Here is a 13,457-nt window from a genome sequence, read left to right as displayed (position 1 = left end):
AACATTATATATTGGATTAATATAATAAATAAATTTAATTTCATATAAATTTAGTTAGTAAAAATTTGTTAGTTATTTTTAAAAATATAAATATTAGACATATGTTTTTGTGCATTGCGCATAGAAAAAATTAGTGTATATATATATATATATATATATATATATATATATATATATATATATATATATATATATCTAGTGAAATTATTTATAGTAATAATAAATAATTTTATGTAAGGCAAATAAAGTAAATAATTAATTTTAGGATTTTAATTTTTTGTATGATTTTTTTTTTAGAATTTCAAGTATACATATTTTATAAAGAGTAATGTTAGGTATTCTTTCTAAATTTTTTTTTTTCAAATTTCGCTCATGATCTGACACAATTTAATTGGATTATTTATCGTTTAATTTTGAATATCAAATTAACCACTTATTTTTCTTTGATTTTTTTTGTACTTTTTAATTAAATTTAATGTTATATATATATTCATTAAAATTTTACATAATATCAAGATATTATCTTACTAATTGATTTGAATATCTAAATTTATTCAAGCTAATTATATTTCTTCGTTTATCTTCATTGACAATTTCTTATAAATTTTAAATTTATTATAACTTTAAATAATTTATAATTTCTTATAAGGGTTTGTGCATGGAGCCACCGATTAGAGACTAATGACGAAGCTAAGGATGACTTTGGGATTCATTGTATTTCACATTGGTTTGGTGTGATTGGGTACGTCCCTTTCGGCATTAATTTAATGTGTTCCATATATTATTTTATTATTTTATTTTGCCAATAACTCATAGAATTCTTTGTAGCGTTTGACACTTTTGACGTGAGGCTTTGACACTTCCTCTTCCGTACATCATTAACAGCACTAATAAAGAGGACGGCAGTAGGTATAGGCCCATAGGCCGAATGGCAATGGGGGTGAGCGGCCAGCCGGCGGGGCGAGGGATCAATCAAGAATCATAATCACGGAGAAATAATTTCAAATTAGATTCCAATATAGGAATGTTTTGTACTCTACCGAAGTCGTGTTATTCATTTTTACTAATTGCATAATAACACGACTTTGATAGAGACGTGTTATGTAAAAATGTAATTAGTTTTGAAAATATGTGTATAATACTAGGTAAATAAGTTATACTAATAATGATTAGAGGTAATGATTGATTAATTATAGTACGGGTATATAATACGAGATAATGATTGGATACTAATGATTAATAATCAGCTTGGTTGGCGTGAATCGTCGGGCACTCTTGTCCCTTAACAGAGACTGAGAATTCGAATTCCCTCTCGTATGGAAAAATCAATCTGATCAGTACTTTGTCTCTTAATTGAGCCGGTCTGGTGCGAACAGGGATTAGTCTGAGTACATGCTTAAAAGCCTCTCCTATCGTTAGAGTTTACTCAGGACACCTCGTGGTCTGACCCAAACAAAATTATATTAATAATGATATGTAAATAAGTTAATGATTATATTGCTACTGATTTTTTAAAATGTTAATGATTATTAATGATTTGTGATTATATAATATCATTTAATCATTGGTTTCAAGTAAACATTGTTTATTAATATTTTTATTAACTAATGAATAATTATTAACACTAGAAAGTTAAAAATAATAAATGTATTATTATATTACAATATAAGATAAAACATTTTACATTGTATACATCATTTTCTTGCATTTAAGGAGTTGAGTTCGTCGTACACATTGTCATGAATAGAATATCTAATTGACCTTGGGTAAATATTCTCAACTTGATAGTTATCAATAACTAGCATGAGTACGACGTTCTCTTGTAAATTGAGGCATACAACATCATCAATTTCATTAATGTGAAAATGATCAGTTATTTGCTCCCATTGTTCTGTGTAGAATGTTTCATCAAAGTGTAGCTCTAGCCTTCTATCTTCCACTATGATTTCGAGCGACCTATTGAACACGTCGGAGTCGATGAGAAATGAACACAACCGCTCATGTTAGAATTGAGTAAGAGCATCCACAATGGTTGGGAAGAATAGGGGGATAATGTAAGAGTGATTAGGAGAGAGAATGTGGGAAGGGGAGGAAAAACAAAAACAAAAAAATCAAAATCAAAAATTAAAAAACAAAAAAAAAAAAAAAAAAAAAAAAAGAGTCAAGCGCGCCGTTCGGCGCGCCTGACGCGCCCGTGTAGGCGGGCTGCTGTGCGCGAAACGCGCACAGCAGCCTCCTTTTTCTTCTCTTTCTTTTTCTTCTTTTTCTGCATTCTCCTTGAATTTGCAGGAGAAATATTTCAAACAATAACTCCACTCCACACTTGTTATTATCCCCACCCGAGATAATTCATCTGACATTATCTCCATAATATCCACTGATGTGGATGCTCTAAGAAGATATTAGTAAGTAATCTTGAAAATAATGAACCAAAAGTCGATTTAATATCTCAAAAATAATATTTATATATACACACGAAAATATATAAAATAGTATTAGATATATATTCGAAATATATATATATACACACAAATATATATATATATATATATATATATATATATATATATATATATATATATATATATATATATATATATATATATATATATATATATATATATATATATATATATATATATAACGGACTCAATGTTGGAAAAATAGCTTAAAATGGCATATTAAGTGGTTATTTTGTGGTACAATTATCAGTGGGGTCCACTTCCGATTTGGGTCAGGTCAAAGTGGATTCGGGTACTTCGTAGTGAGACGAAGAGATTGATATATTGTACGCTCAAAACGGATAATGGGTGAATGAGATATTGATTCTCAAAGTAGACCCATTTGAGTTGGAAAATGAAGGGAAAAAGTGAGCTTTTGTCCCACATTGGTTTGGAATGAAGATTTTCCCCCCTTATATACAAGAGCTCTTTTGAAGCTTGTAGAATTGTATAGCATAGAGGCTCTCTCTCGCGCGCGCGCGCGCGCGGGGGGGGGGGGGGTGCAAATCAAATTCTAACTAGACGAGATTGAAAAAGGCTTGATTCAAGCCCGAGATCGTGTGCGAATGTCGTCCGGAAATTGGCTGGCCTTGCGAGATAAGTCATTTTCTAACCGGTATAGTCACTGGTTCGGCCGAAACCGAGAGCACCACTCTCGTGCTACAGAGAGCACGAGAGGCACCGAGAGCACAACTTTCGTGCAACGGTGACCACGAGAGGTGTAAAGGCCGGAAGTTGAGACCGAACCCTGCACGCCTGAGATCGTGTGCGAATGTCGTCCGGAAATTGGCTGGCCTTGCGAGATAAGTCATTTTCCAACCGGTATAGTCACTGGTTCGGCCGAAACCGAGAGCACCACTCTCGTGCTACAGAGAGCACGAGAAGCACCGAGAGCACAACTTTCGTGCAACGGTGACCACGAGAGGTAAAGGCCGGAAGTTGAGACCGAACCCTGCACGCCAACGGTCTGGAACCCGAAAGTTCTGACTGTTATGGGGATTGAATTCATCTGTTACGGAATTAATATCCTATTAACTCCAATTTTGAATTCTGAATTCAATTCTCAGGTAATGGCCTGCTGTTATAGCTGTTGGAGAGGCAGCTTTAGAGTGCCCTAATAAAATCTATTTAATCCTTCAACCCTATATAAGAGAGGGTAGAGGCAGTAGAGAGACACACAGAAAAATATAGAACACGAAAGTTCATCTTTTGGCCTCAAAACCTCTCTGCTTCTACTCCTTCTTTAGCTTACTGTGTTCCTAACCGTGTCTTGCTCGCTGGATTCCTTGTTTGAGTGCTCAAACATTGAATCACTAGCAAGTTTTATCTTGGGAAGCCTAGGCCACAACGCTCCTAGCATCTTTGGGAGGTGGCAAATAAGGTTTTAAGGAAAGAGTGCTCACTTGACTCTTGCAAAAACCCAACACCAAACTCTAGCCAAATTTCTCCATCTTTCCTTTCCTTTTTTCCAAAAAATAATAATCTTATTTTTTGATTATTATTTGTTTTCCTACCAACAGTCTTAAAACCTTATTTATTTGTTTTCCCGTTGGTGGTCTTCTCCGAATTTCCTTGAAGAAAATGGAGCATCCTGTACTGCCAATCGATGGGGAGGATAATGTTGTTGCGGACAACAATGGAAGAAACAGCAATAATAACGTTGTTGCGGACAACAGTGGAGGAAACGGCAACAATGTTGCTAATTCCCAAGCTACACCAGTGAACGTTGGTTCACAAGATGGTGGGAGCACTGAGGGATATATTCCCATGTCTCGGGTACCTTCGGTACCGAGTGGTTCGGCTGAAAAGCCAGAGAAGTTCACCGGTGTTGGTTCGAACTTCAAGAGGTGGCAACAGAAAATGTTGTTCTACCTAGCAACTCTCGGCTTGACAAGGTTCTTGTCCGAGAAGGTTCCCGAGTTGAAGGAACAAGATGCACAATCCGTGATGGCAGTTGGCTATTGGAAGGATTCGGACTTCCTTTGCCAAAATTACATCCTGAATGGATTGTGTGACACGCTATATGATGTATATCGAAAGATAAGCACATCAAAAGCGTTGTGGGAAGCTTTGGATCATAAATACCGAAGTGAGGATGCCAGCTCAAAGAAATTTGTGGTTGGCCGATTCCTCGACTTCAAAATGGTTGATTCAAAAATCGTGCTAAGTCAGGTAGAAGATTTGCAATTAATCTTCGATGAGATCCGTGAAGAGGGCATGGTGCTGAGTGAAGCCTTCCAAGTGGGATCCGTGATCCACTTGTTGGCTCTAGGTTGGAAGGACTTCAAGAACTAGCTTAAGCATAAGCGAAAGGAGATGAATCTGGAGGACCTGATCCAGCGACTCAAGATTGAGGAAGGGAACATGACGAATGATAGGAAAGTTCCTATCGTTGTTGGTGCTAAGGCCAACGTTGTGGAGCACGGTAAGAGCTCCAAGAGGAACCAGAAGGACAAGCGAAAGCTAGGTCCGAAAGGTGGCGTTACCAATAACAAGTTTCCTGGTGAATGTTACAATTGTGGCAAGCATGGCCACAGAGCATCTGAATGCAAGGCTCCAAGGAAGAAGAACAAGAGTTCTGAAGCTAACGTTGTTGGAGATAGCAATCAGAAGGAGGTCGAGATTAGCCTTTCGGCTATGGTGACCGAGGTGAACCTCGTGGGCTCAAACCCTCGTGAATGGTTCATTGATACCGGTGCAACCAGGCACTTGTGTTGCAACCGAGAGATGTTCAACACCTTTGAGACCGTTGAGGGTGAAAAGGTGTGGATGGGAAACTCTGCTCAATCTGCTGTGGAAGGCATGGGCAAGGTGGTTCTGAAGATGACTTCCGGGAAGGAACTGACGTTGAACAACGTGCTGTATGTTCCTGAGCTGAGGAAGAATCTTGTATCTGGCTCTCTGCTGAACAAGCATGGCTTTCGCATGGTGTTCGAGTCAGACAAAGTAGTTTTGTCCAAGTTAGGGATGTTTGTTGGTAAAGGATATGTAACTGATGGGCTTTTTAAGCTCAGTGTAATTCCTGTTATCAATAAAAGCAAAGTTAATTCTGTTTACTTGCTAGAGTCTTCCAATTTGTGGCATGGTAGACTAGGTCATGTTAATTTTAATTCTATGCGTAGATTAATTAGCATGGACCATATTCCTAACTTTCAAATTGACACAAATAACAAATGTGAAATTTGTGTTGAGGCAAAACTAACGAAAGTACCTTTCAAATCGATTGAAAGGGAAACTGAACCACTTGAATTAGTCCATAGTGATTTGTGTGATTTTAGATCGATACAAACGAGAGGTGGTAATAAGTATTTTATCACATTTATCGATGATAGCACACGATACTGCTATGTGTATTTGCTTAAGAGCAAAGATGAAGCCGTGGATAAATTCATTCTTTATAAGAATGAAGTGGAAAACCAACTTAATCGAAGAATTAAGAAGGTTAGAAGCGATCGAGGTGGTGAGTACGAAGCACCGATTGGTGACTTCTGTGCAAGTGTAGGTATAATACACGAACATACGGCACCTTACTCACCTCAATCGAACGGTGTTGCTGAACGAAAGAATCGTACATTGAAAGACATGATGAATGTGATGCTTATAAGCTCGGGCCTACCTCAAGATGCGTGGGTGAGGCGATTTTGACAAGTAACTACCTTTTGAATACGGTACCCCGCAAGAAGCTCGATAAGACTCCTTATGAGCTGTGGAACGGTAGGAAACCTTCACCAGTACCTGAAAGTGTGGGGGTGTCTTGCCAAAGTTTTGGTGCCAACACCTAAGAAAGTAAAGATAGGTCCTAAGACGGTGGACTGTATCTTTATTGGCTATGCACATAATAGTAGTGTTTATCGGTTCTTAGTACACGAGTCCCATAATCCAGACGTACACGAGAACACGATAATAGAATCAAGGAATGCATATTTCTTCGAGAATACATTTCCTTGTAGGTCCAACGAGGGACCAAGTACGTCAAAACGAACTTTTGACGAAACTATGGACAATGATAGTGGGGAATCTGAGAAAGAACCCGAGCTCGAGCCGAGACGCAGTAAGCGGGCGAGAGTTGGAAAATCATTCGTTCCTGATTTTCTAACTTACTTGTTAGAGTACGATTCGGGTACTCTAACTTGTTTATTAGAAAACGAACCCGATTTTCTATCTTGTTTGATAGAAAACGAGCCTCGAACGTATATAGAAGCCGTGACTTCTACAGAAGGACCAATGTGGAAAGAGGCTATAAAAAGTGAAGTGGATTCTATCTTACAGAATCACACTTGGGAACTTGTTGATCTTCCTCCGGGTAGTAAACCCTTAGGATCCAAGTGGGTCTTTAAAAGGAAGATGAAATCGGATGGTTCCATCGAGAAGTATAAGGCTAGGCTTGTAATCAAGGGTTACAGGCAACGCGAGGGACTCGATTACTTCAACACGTATTCTCCCGTGACGAGAATAAACTCCATTAGAATTATACTTGCCATAGCCGCGTTGCGGAACTTGGAAGTTCATCAAATGGATGTGAAAACCGCTTTCCTAAACGGCGAATTAGATGAGGAAATCTATATGGAACAACTCGAAGGGTTCGTGGTTCCGGGCCAAGAAAGGAAAGTGTGTAAGTTGGTTAAATCGCTATATGGTTTAAAACAAGCGCCTAAGCAGTGGCACGAGAAGTTTGACCATGCAATGTTAACTAACGGGTTTAAAATAAACGAAAGTGACAAACGCGTCTACGTTAAGGAAACGATAGACGGCTACGTCATCCTTTGTTTATATGTCGATGATATTCTCATCGTTGCTAGTAATGATCGGATGATCAAGTCTACCCAAAACATGTTAAATGCGAGATTTGACATGAAGGATATGGGTTTGGCTGATTTAATCCTTGGGATTAGAATCATTAGAAGACCTGATGGTCTCGTGTTGAGCCAATCACATTATATCGACAAAATCCTTGAGAAATTTAACAAGGATGATAGTCAAGTGGCTAGGACACCATTTGATGCAAACATTCATCTAACCAAGAACTACGAAGAAGGTATTTCACAAGTGGAATATGCTCGGGTTATTGGTAGTTTGATGTATCTTATGAGCTGTACTAGGCCAGATATTGCCTATGCGGTTAGTAAACTCAGTAGATATACGAGTAACCCCGGTGCTATGCACTGGAAGGCAATAGTAAAAGTTATGAGATACTTGAGGTATACTCGTGATCTTGGACTGCACTATGGTAGATATCCCGCTGTACTTGAAGGGTATAGCGACGCGAACTGGATATCTGATATTAAGGACTCTAAGTCCACGAGTGGCTATGTGTTTACACTAGCCGGTGCAGCCGTTGCATGGAAATCCTCTAAGCAAACTGTGATAGCTAGATCCACTATGGAATCTGAGCTAATAGCCTTGAACAAAGGTTGTGAAGAGGTTGAATGGCTACGCCATTTTATAGAGGATATTCCTAAATGGGAAAGACCGGTACCTCCAATATGTGTGCATTGCGATAGTCAAGCCACAATTGGGAGAGTAAAGAGTCATATGTATAATGGTAAGTCTAGACATGTGCGCCGTAGACATAATACCATTAGACGAGATTGAAAGAGTGCTCACTTGACTCTTGCAAAAACCCAACGCCAAACTCTAGCCAAATTTCTCCATCTTTCCTTTCATTTTTTCCAGAAAATAATAATCTTATTTTTTGATTATTATTTGTTTTCCTACCAACGGTACCAACACTCAAAGGTTATATATACATATATATCTACGAAAAAGATATACAAATATATATCAACCAAAATTGGAACTTATAATCCTCGGATTATAATTCCAACTAAAAGAAACAAAGTGTAGTACGAGGATTTTTGCTTAGAAGCATAATCCCAAAACCGGAGAAGAAAGAAGAGTGGTTTGTGTTTGGTGTAGGATTTTTAGCACGAGTTGAGCTATCACTCTCTCCTTAAAACCTTATTTGCCACCTCCCAAAAGTGCTAGGAGAGTTGTGGCCTACGCTTCCCAGGATAAAACATGCTACGATTCGACGTTTGAGCACCCAAACGACCGAACCCGGCGAACTAGAGCATGGACAGAACACAACAGCAATACAAGAGTCGGAGCAGAGTTTTGAGAGAGAGTAAAACTAGTGTGTGTGTTGTGTCTCATTCACTTTCTTTCTTCACTGTAAATCTGCTGCTCCAACAACAAACTTATATAGGAGATTGAGGTGTAAATAGCATTAAACCCGATTTAAAAATCAGATTATAACCTTCAAAACTGACCATTTAACATGTAGATTAATTTTGAAATTAATATACAATTAATTGCCATTCAAACGGCCGGTCGACAGACGACCGCGCCGCTACGGAATTAACCCGTTCAAACAGCCGGTCGTTTACGCTCCGCAAGGGTACACGAGTTTAGGCTTGGATCAAGCCTTTACAATCTCAATTTAGAATTTGATTTGCACCCCTCTCCCTGCATGCGCGAGAAAGCCTCTATGTTATACAATTCAACAAGCCTTAAAAGTGCTCTTGTATAAATAGTGGGGCAAATCCTCTTCCCAAACCAATGTGGGACAAAAGCTTCACTTTTTCCCTTCATTTTTCCAACTTAATGGGTCTACTTTGAGAATCAATATCTCATTCACCCATTATCCGTTTTGAGCGTACAATATATCAACATCTTCGTCTCACTACGAATAACCCGAATCCACCTTGACCCGACCCAAATCGAAAGTGGACCCCACTGATAATTGTACCACAAAATAGCTACTTAAAATGCCATTTTAATGCTATTTTTCCAACAAGTAATGACATCGTTTGTATCGCAAATGGAATGCATATTATTTTCTTACCGTTCGAATTGTAGAGAAATCTATATACAAAAATCTACATTGGTCTAGTTTATTAAACCGAAATGTTGGTGGTAGTGCAGATCTTGCGCTGACAGTTATATGCTCTAATATATAAAGAAAGTAAGATTAATGTATGTAGTTAAAAATATAACATATAATGTATTCAATATAGTGTAATGACAACAATATCATAATGACGAGTATTTATGTAATCGCTATATTAATTAAATTTCCTCTTCAGAGTGTAGAAGTAGCTATTATAGAAGAAAGTTTCAAAAGTGGAGAAACATGTATGTCGAAAAAGCACAATGTCTCAAGGAAATAAATGATTGTATATCATGAACTCACTAGTTCCCGTGGTAGACTGCATGTTTTCGATGAAAACTTCTATTCCGAAGCCGCAATGTCACAAAATTATTGTTGTTGTCAGATGTTTCATTAGATGGAAATGCATACAATCGGGAATTTTCTATTAAAAAAATTATATTAAATGTAAGACCGTGAATTGTATTGAATATAATGTATTATAAAATTTAAATATATAACACCAAAATTAGCTTAGATTGCTATAATTACCATAGTTACTGGCGATGCAATTTGAATAGTGAACCAAATAATAGTGCATTCACTAATATCGGACATATGTATTTGATCACTGCAAGCTAGTAAAAAAAATGAAAAACAAAAATCATAGTTAGACAAACAAATTAATACAACATTACTTACGTGATGGATAACTAAAATCTTGTAGACGATTTAAGATGACTATAGTATATTGTTGTGCATCTTTCTTGTTTAGAAAAAACATTTCTTCTGACGGAGTTAAACCTAGCATTTGTAGATATTTACTCCATCCCCGAGCTGGATAAGACAAACATCCATTTGTGCTTGTATGTTTTACAATTGCATACAAAATTTTTCTTCTCGAAATGGTTATTGCGAAAAAATGTTGCATGTTATATACTACTCCATATTTTAAAATCTACAAATAGATTCATTTTTCCTATTGAAAGAGGTGGGTCAAACTGATAAAAATTTTGGAGGCTGGAATGATTTGGAAAAATGAAATTATGAGGTAGAGAATGATTTGAAAACTGAAATACGTAACCGAAAGGTTTGGAAACCAAAATGGTTGTGAAGGGTTTTGAAGGTATTTATAGGGAGAGGAAACCGAAATAATGAGCAATGGTTCTGAAGGGTTATGTTATTATTATTTTTTTTTTTGAAACAAAAAAAAACACTATTCCATTAAGTCCGAACGAAGAACATTACATGGGTAGGGTTTGAAAACCATTCTAAATTATTTGATCCGGCAACCGCGTTTTTGAAAAATGTTAACAAAGTTTTATGTTATGTATTTGAAAAATGTTTAAAAAAAATATTTATGTAAAATGCGTTTATATCTTTGTACAATCCATTAAAAAAACGTATGTATTGATAAAAAAGAATTTGTACAAAGTGGGTTCCCATTGATTATACAAGGTTGGACATTTGGTATAAGTATGTGTTTGATCTTGATAGTCTATTTCATTTGGAAACCGATGTGCTTGTTGTTGTCCTCGATGAGTTTAACGCCTCACAGAAAGTGGTGGAAGGCATGTGAAAGGATTTGCCCACTGGATATCTTAGTCTAGTGGAAAGAAATCACCTGCACAGCTCATTTTGTAGCTATCGATAGAGTACTCTTTTGCTATGAACGAGTCATAGAGTTCCCACAGATAATTACATATTGCAATGACATGTGCGCATGGTAATCATTGATCTTCCACTTTCCGTATTTACACGTATGATTGATCAAGTGAACTTAGACATGCGTTTTAGGACCTTGGAAAATGTTTCCTATCTAAAGAGCAACTCCGTACAATCTAACCGCGTCATTATATCTTTGAATGCTTGCATTGTACATATGTTGTTCTCTTTTTTGTAGCTCGTTGCAAATATTCCTTGGCCAGCGCAACCCAACATCTTGCATCCTTTGTCCCGCGGTACGCATGTCGGTAAAACATTGTGCTTAACTTGTGGAAAGTAAGCATTGCCTTTGCCGTAACCGGTAGAATTCGATAACCCTTTAGAGAATTATTAAATGATTCAGAAGAATTAGTTGTCATTATGCCATACCGGTAACCACCATCGTGAGACAATGCCCACACTTCGGGCTTGATGGCAGACAAATAATTGTGCACGTCTGACCAATATCATTGTATGCTTTGCATTGAGGAACAAAATTTGCTTTTGGTAACGGCAGTACCTGTTTCCCATACTAAGGCCTTTAGTCTCTGATTTTTTTACCTGGTCATCACATTCACCCGGGAGCTTTGTAATTCAACCAAGTTATTATACGTCGCATCTATCCCGACATGTCTATCCGAAATGATGCAAATTGAAGGAAGATCGGAAAAGACTTGTCTTGACAAGTCTGGGAAACTAAGTCCAGTTGGCTCCGTTTTCATAATCAACAATTGATTACGCTAGTGGATATATTTCCTTATTAGCGTTCATTCCAACCGCTAACAGGATATGGCTTTTGTATTTGTCGTAAGTTGTGTACCTTCAACAGTAATAATAGGGATGCAAGATTGAAAACCGTCAATCACGAGTTTAAAAGCCCTTAATGCATACAAGAAATTCCCATACTCCAGACCCATCTTAGATGGACTGAGTTGTATTTCGACAATCGTACCTGGTTTGACACTCTTCAACATTTGCAATAATTTTGGCAGCTCAGTGTATGATTGTTCAAACTTCTCATATAAGCTTTCAACGAATTTCTGACAGGTGTACCATCATTTTTTGTACGTAATGTCCAACCCGTAGTGTTGTTTCACATCAACTTGGATGTGTTTTATTTTGTATTCTTTGTCTGTGTTGATTTTTTGAAATATCAAATCAGCAATTGGTGCACTTGTGCACATTTTCTCTGAACCACTTAATTGAAATCATGTCTGCAGGTCTGGGGTTCTGTGAACTTGGTGATAATTCATTCGTCTGTTACCCCTTTTAATTTTATTTTTTTACAAACAATGTCCAAAAACATGGGTGTTCTGTATTGTGAGAATTTCGACAGATATCTCGCCACGACTTGGTTTTTTTGTAAGTAGGACGGAATTCCTTTCTTTGCGCGATATTGTATATTTGAACTACTCTTTTGAGCTATTCGAATGAAGTGAAAATCATCCCGATCTTTAGCTCATTTGGTGATGGGCCGTGGGAGAACATTTCTTCACCATCATGTTCTGAATAACCGGTATTAAATGATAATAGAGCGTGATAGTAAGGAATTTCAGACTCAGGAACCCTTTTACCTCGGCTTGGATCATTTTCTAAAGTTCCGGTGCTTCTTCAAATGAGTTGAAATCCATAGAGAAATGTTCATTTGTGATTTTCCCATCAAAAGTATTCGAGCTTTGGGACAGTATTGATTCTGGTTCAAATTTCATACTGTGAAAGGCTTCGATTAGCTGCGATGTTGATGGCATTGCCGTTGGCAATGATGTTCCATTAGCATATGGTTCTCCATAGTGAAAGTGTTGTTATTCAATGTTAATGCCAAAATTACTAAAATTGGCATACGGTTCGTATGCTGCATTCATTATTGGGCGAACATAAAATTACTCAAGGTGTCGTGTTGTATAGAAATTGACATAAAATGGCTCCTATTGAGCTGTGCCTATGTATATTTCTACATAACACGACTCACAAGTAGCCATGTTATATAAACTGCAGCTCGTCTATTCATATCAATTCATACGAAAAGTAATTTATCCTGATCATTTAGTATCTTCATATCTGTTGGGTTAGATTTTAGTGAGGATTATGAGAAATTATCAATATGGTATGTATCTTCTTTTCGTATTTGAACATATCAAGTTATATTTTCTTAACCTCTATAAATACACTACAACAATGGTTATTACACCTTTGTAACTATTATCGAAGTATACAAAACACGGAGTTTGTAGAATATAAACACAACACATACAGAACACATTCTTCGAGGATGCGTGATGTGTACAACACGGCTCCTTGGGAGCCATGTTATGTGATATTTCTACATAACACGGCTCACAAGCAGCTGTGTTATATGCACACTGCACTGCAATGGTCATGTCGCA

Source organism: Ipomoea nil, unplaced genomic scaffold, assembly GCF_001879475.1.
Source record: "Ipomoea nil cultivar Tokyo-kokei standard unplaced genomic scaffold, Asagao_1.1 scaffold1317, whole genome shotgun sequence".
NCBI lineage: Eukaryota > Viridiplantae > Streptophyta > Magnoliopsida > Solanales > Convolvulaceae > Ipomoea > Ipomoea nil.
Note: the sequence above shows the minus strand (reverse complement) of the source record.